The sequence below is a fragment of the Adiantum capillus-veneris genome, chromosome 6 (genome assembly GCF_014529385.1).
Source record: "Adiantum capillus-veneris isolate H3 chromosome 6, ASM1452938v2, whole genome shotgun sequence".
NCBI classification, from domain to species: Eukaryota; Viridiplantae; Streptophyta; class Polypodiopsida; order Polypodiales; family Pteridaceae; genus Adiantum; species Adiantum capillus-veneris.
Genome location: NC_140936.1, coordinates 88,469,703 through 88,475,147, shown reverse-complemented (window position 1 = coordinate 88,475,147; position 5,445 = coordinate 88,469,703). Strand labels below are relative to the sequence as shown.

Sequence of the window (5,445 nt, the reverse complement as noted above, 5' to 3'; positions counted from 1 at the left end):
TGGCATGCAAAAAGCTTCAGTTTGTCCAACTAGGATTCATATTGTAAGTGCCACGAGTGAAGTCGAGGGATCGACGACGGAAATTTGATCCGATGTTGATCAAATTTGATGAAGCAAAAAATTAGGGTTACCCTTGCATAGACTGCTCCTCGAACCCTAGACGTTCACTACACAAAGCTCCACCCTATCCAACTGAGCTAGCGCGACTTGCTGAGTAGGGTGTGACCCCGTGTGTATAAAAGTCTTGCCTCCCCCCCCCCCCCTGCCGCGGAGATCCAACATCTCTAATGCCTCGCACCCCATTGATAAAGCATCCACCGTTGTTCCCTCGACTCTGACCCTGCATCACTTATAGACGAGGTCGTTCCACCATGCGTCACGACCCAGGACCACGAGTGCCATTGAGGTGAGTGGCTGGACAAGTAAGTCGCACTATAATTTTTTTTTCCAAGATTTTGTGGCGCTTCAAGCGAAAGACGATGGCATCGTGATAGGTGTTGGAAGTGTTGTAGCCACCACGTGGGATGTAGCTCTAAACAAGTGGTATCACTCGAAAAAGGGGTTATCCCAATCGAATCGTGGCAGCTAGTTGTGAAGGAGGGCTCAACGGCCCGACCCCTCCCGACCCTCCCCCCCCCAAACCCCTCCCGACCCCCTTCACCCAGTTCAAGCATCGTTCACGTTGCAGGAGAGAGTCTCACTAGTGCAGACGACCCTACAAAGACTGCAACTCGCTCTGTCCACTCTGAAATTGTTGTCATCAATTAACAACAATCGAGCAAGACTTTTGTGAACTGCATGTGTGCAAGAAAAGAGTCGAGCAAGGACATTCACTTATGAGCGCAGGTTGAACGCCAAGGGTACATTTGCTCGCCCTATCAAATGGAGGATAAAATTAACAAGACGAGCTCTATCAAATAACAAAAAAATGATTAGGAATGGTGTGACTCTAGTACCATAGAGACGATCCTATAACATAGGCAATGACTAGCTATGGCAAAACGATCGTCGAAGTAGTAGCCAAAGTGAAAAGTGATAGCAAATGCAAAAGTTGGTTAGTAGATGAGTGAGACACTGCACTATAATGAAAAATAAAGCCAACAAGATAAATGAAATCATGACTAAGATAACTAACAGCAAAATGATTAGGAATGATATGACTCACTACCATATAGATGCCAACTATGGCCTAGGTAGCGGCTAGCTAAGGCAAAATGATAGTCGAAGCATTAGCCAAAGTGATGGTAACCGCCACAATGAAATGGGTGCTCCTTTTATAGTTGTTAGCTCTACATTCTCCATCACCCTTCCATCATTGCACTTTGATTGTGCACAAACATATGTTGTCTATCGTATATTAATTGCAACCAATAGTCTTCTTAGATAGCCCTCAATCTTTACACTAACCGCACAAAAGGCTAAGTAAAGGGGTATATCCTCACCTTTTCACTGTACATAGGCATGTGTGAGTTAGGGGATTTTCCCCATATCTCCTTGAAAACCCTCACAACTAGACGAAAGAGAAAAAAAAAAGGCCTCCCTTCTAAAAGTGTCCAACGATATATTTCCTTGTTGCAAACTGCTTGAGTGTATCCACTTAGTTGTCTCTAGGGGTTCTTTGATAAGCAAGCCACCTAATTTGAGTTTGTGTACTTGCATTTTTTTTCTCTTTGAATGCAATCAATAGATATGCTTTAAGAGGGTGGCCAGGCCATACACAGGACATTTAGTATGTTGAACGAACTTAGTACTATAAATTACAATTAGTCTTGATATTTGATTGTGTAACATGAAAAGATACTACCATAAAATTTGATATCTTATTTGTTAGTAAAATATGATCTGAGTTTTCTGAATAACTTTGCAAAAAATTAAAAGAAAGTAAAGAGAGCTTACCTAAGCACTTGTCTTGAAGTTCTTGTGCCCTTAAAATTGTGGTAAACATAATAAAGGTAATAATGCTGAACAAATTTACTGTAGTTAACAACTAGAAAAATATAACAATGAGTCATTTAAAGAGGACAAAAGAAGAAAAATCTTCACAAATTTGTAATTGGAACAAATTTTATATTCTACAAATGAGTTCATGACATTTTATAATCTCAGCTGATGAAAGATACCACAAAAAGATCCTCTAGTGTAGTGTCTCAATAATTATACAAATTGCAAAAAGTGGTCACATACTAAGTATATACTGGTTGTAATTAAAAAGATTAAATCATATTTAATGATATTTTTGGTAAGGTTGTTAGATTGATCAAAAGTTTCTTCAATGTGGTGATGCGTACTCGTGGAAAAAGAATCACAGTGATACTATGATGTGAGTGCACAAGCAAGATTAAACCTACAATTGTCTGCCTTATATTAGCATAGGTGGTTACAATGGGACATTCATACTTAGGCCTTTTTGACCACGTGCCCACACACTCCTCATGTGACCCCTTAGGGAGAAAAATGACGGATGCATTTTTATTTTTATTATTATTATTATATTATAACATGCTTTTTTCCAATTGAATGTAGGAGAATAGTAATAAATCCTAGTGATTCACAACAACTTTGGTAATATATTAGGACATCAATCATGTTTTGATAGAGGAAGCTACACTATTTGCATGTTTGAGTTCGAGCGCAATTGAATGATATGACCAAAGCTTTATCTTGCCCATGTTTTCATTTTCAAAAGTTGGTAGGTCAGGGAGGAGACATGGTAACGACTTTTTTTTTTAAAATTTGGTCGAGCTTAGATTTTATCCCACCATGCCATTGCATTTTTTGAGCATGAAAAGATGTGCACCACCTTGGGCAGATTCATGAGATAATGAGTTAAAGGTAGATGTGTTAGGTCAGCAAGACTAAAGGACTCGTTGGCAAGGTATAGGGATTTTTCCAAGCGATCGTCATAGATATCCAAAACCTTGACAAACTTGATTGAACTTTCTTCCACTACCGTTGTTGGCACCCCTCTCAAAGGATCTATGACCAACTGATCGAAAATGGGATGTCCTGGCGGCGCGTAATGCTACCCTTCCACCTCTATTTATTGCCGCCAATAAGAGCTCTCTTGGTTGCATTGCTCCCATACAAAGAAGCACTTTGTTTCTTGTATTTCTTTGCTACATAGCATGCTATGGCTCTTGATTCTGCAAATCATCAAACGTCATAGAAAATGAAGCCACTTCGAAGCAAGAACCTGACGAATTTCCATACCTCAAACCATATGGAGACCATAAGACTGACCAAAGGAGTGACATCTTCATTTTAAAACACTAAAATAAGTTCAAAGGGCTACAAAGCGAGGAAGGGGGGTTTCTTGTGTTCACCCTTCGTGATATTAAATGGCACCATCTCTAGCAGGGTAGCTAGCCCACACATTCTGCAGGTGGAGCACGGAATGCCATGCAACTTCACGCCATCATCGATCTATTGTGAATTGCCTTCTCAACTTTCGAGTGTGTGTGTGTGTGTGTGTGTGTGTGTGTGTGTGTGTGTGTGTGTGTGTGTGTGTGTGTGTGTGTGTGTGTGTGTGTGTGTGTGTGTGTGTGTGAGAGAGAGAGAGAGAGAGAGAGAGATCATGTCCTTTAGAGAATGGTGCTAAAAAAATATATTGCAAGGAAAAAAGTGCGAGTAGTATTGGGTAGGGTGCAATTTGGAGCCAAAAGGGAGTGGGTGGCAAGGAAGAGAGAAATCAACGACATTTTGGTTGCATGAGGATGGAGCTAGTAGGAGACCAAAAAAGGGTAGCATCTCGTGGTTTGGCAAAAAAGGCTATTACCATATACATGTGGTAGTGATGTGTGTGAACACACTAGAACTGCTGGGGCATTTTCTCCCTCTTTAAGAGGTTTTTTTCCTTGTGCATTGTATATACGCCCATCACTGTAGGGCTATCTATCTTTCCATTGCACACTAAGTAACACACTCTTAGTTGTGTGCCTTGAGCTTCCTTCATCTTCTCTAAGCTGTGTGCATTTCTCTTCAACCCTAATTCCAACAATTGGTATCAGAGCAGGTTGCGTCCTTCCGAGCTTAGTCGCCAGTAGGCAGCTCCAGCACACACCTGCTCATTTTCTCCGATTTTTGTGAGCTTTGGCGAGCGTTCGTAGGTCAACAAAAACATTGGGCTCATTTTGGCCTCTGTTTCCACTACAGGCAGGTGTGTACAGGCAATTTTGTCATTTTGTGCAGAATTTTTATCAGTGTCGTTTTCTACATAACAGGTCCCATACAGCCTACTGCGGGTTGTGCTATATAGCACGTGCTGATCTCACTCAGTTTCTCCTCATTTTGGGCAGTTTTCACATCAAGTGCAGGTATTTACTTAGTGAGCCAAAGGTCCTTTTCTAGATCTTTGAGCTCACAAGTAGCCACTTGGCATGATCATAGCCTTTGCCCACATGATCAAATCGTATGGCCACGCGCTTCAAGTGAAAAGCTTCACGTAAATAAACCAAGTAAAATAAATCCGCATAAAGCCTCTGCACGTAAACAAATTCCAGTACTTCGCAGCCACGTTCGCAGCAGCATCAACGCACAGGCACATCCGCAGCAACCAAGCAGGTTCGTAATTCTGCAGCAGCATCAGCGCAGCAGGCAGTTTGGACGTTTGCAGCCACGTTCGCAACAGCATTAGCACAGTAGACACGTTCGCAGCAACTAGGCAGGCTCGCAATTTTGCACAGCAGCATCAGCGCACCAGGCAGTTTTGCACCAATCAGGCAGATCCGTACCAACACTGCAGCAGTTTCGAGAAATTCAAAAACCATCAGGCAGGTTCGCAAGCAATTATGCCTTTTTCATGGGGGGGAGAAAGAGAGAGAGAGAGAGAGAGAGAGAGAGAGAGAGAGAGAGAGAGAGAGAGAGAGAGAGAGAGAGAGAGAGAGAGAGAGAGAGAGAGAGAGAGAGAGAGAGAAATCGTTAAAATCTGGGCTCTGGGCCTTTGTAAAAGTCGTTATTAGTAGTTAGGAGAGAGAGAGAGAGAGAGAGAGAGAGAGAGAGAGAGAGGAATATGCCACTCGATCATCGATCCATATCTTATATCCTCTGTTTCAATAGCACTAGAACAGAACTGTGCCATGAGAGAGAGAGAGAGAGAGAGAGAGAGAGAGAGAGAGAGAGGGGGGGGGGGACAGAGAGGAGAGATAGGAATATGCCTACTGAACATCGATTCAAATGTGAAACCATTGCATCAAGTTGACATGCATCCAAAATTCTACGAAAATCGTAAAACCAACATAGATGGAGTAAATTATGTCAAAACGAGCCTCACCTTTCACATACTTGACATATTGTCCATCATGGGAGGGCGCAGTTTCAAAAGGTAAGGTGGACGTAGGTGGGTCTGGCTCGTGGAAACAAAGGGCGATTCCAACATGCCGATGAGCCGAATGATGACACTGTCTTGTTTTTCCTTGCATGCCCTGTATTATGCTGATGCATATTTTG

General features: G+C 42.2%; 1 pseudogene; it reads right to left on the bottom strand.

The window, feature by feature from the left end:
* Window positions 1–2,656: 2,656 nt before the first annotated feature.
* LOC147455861 (glutathione S-transferase F10-like) lies at window positions 2,657–4,766 on the bottom strand (annotated as a pseudogene).
* Window positions 4,767–5,445: the final 679 nt, after the last annotated feature.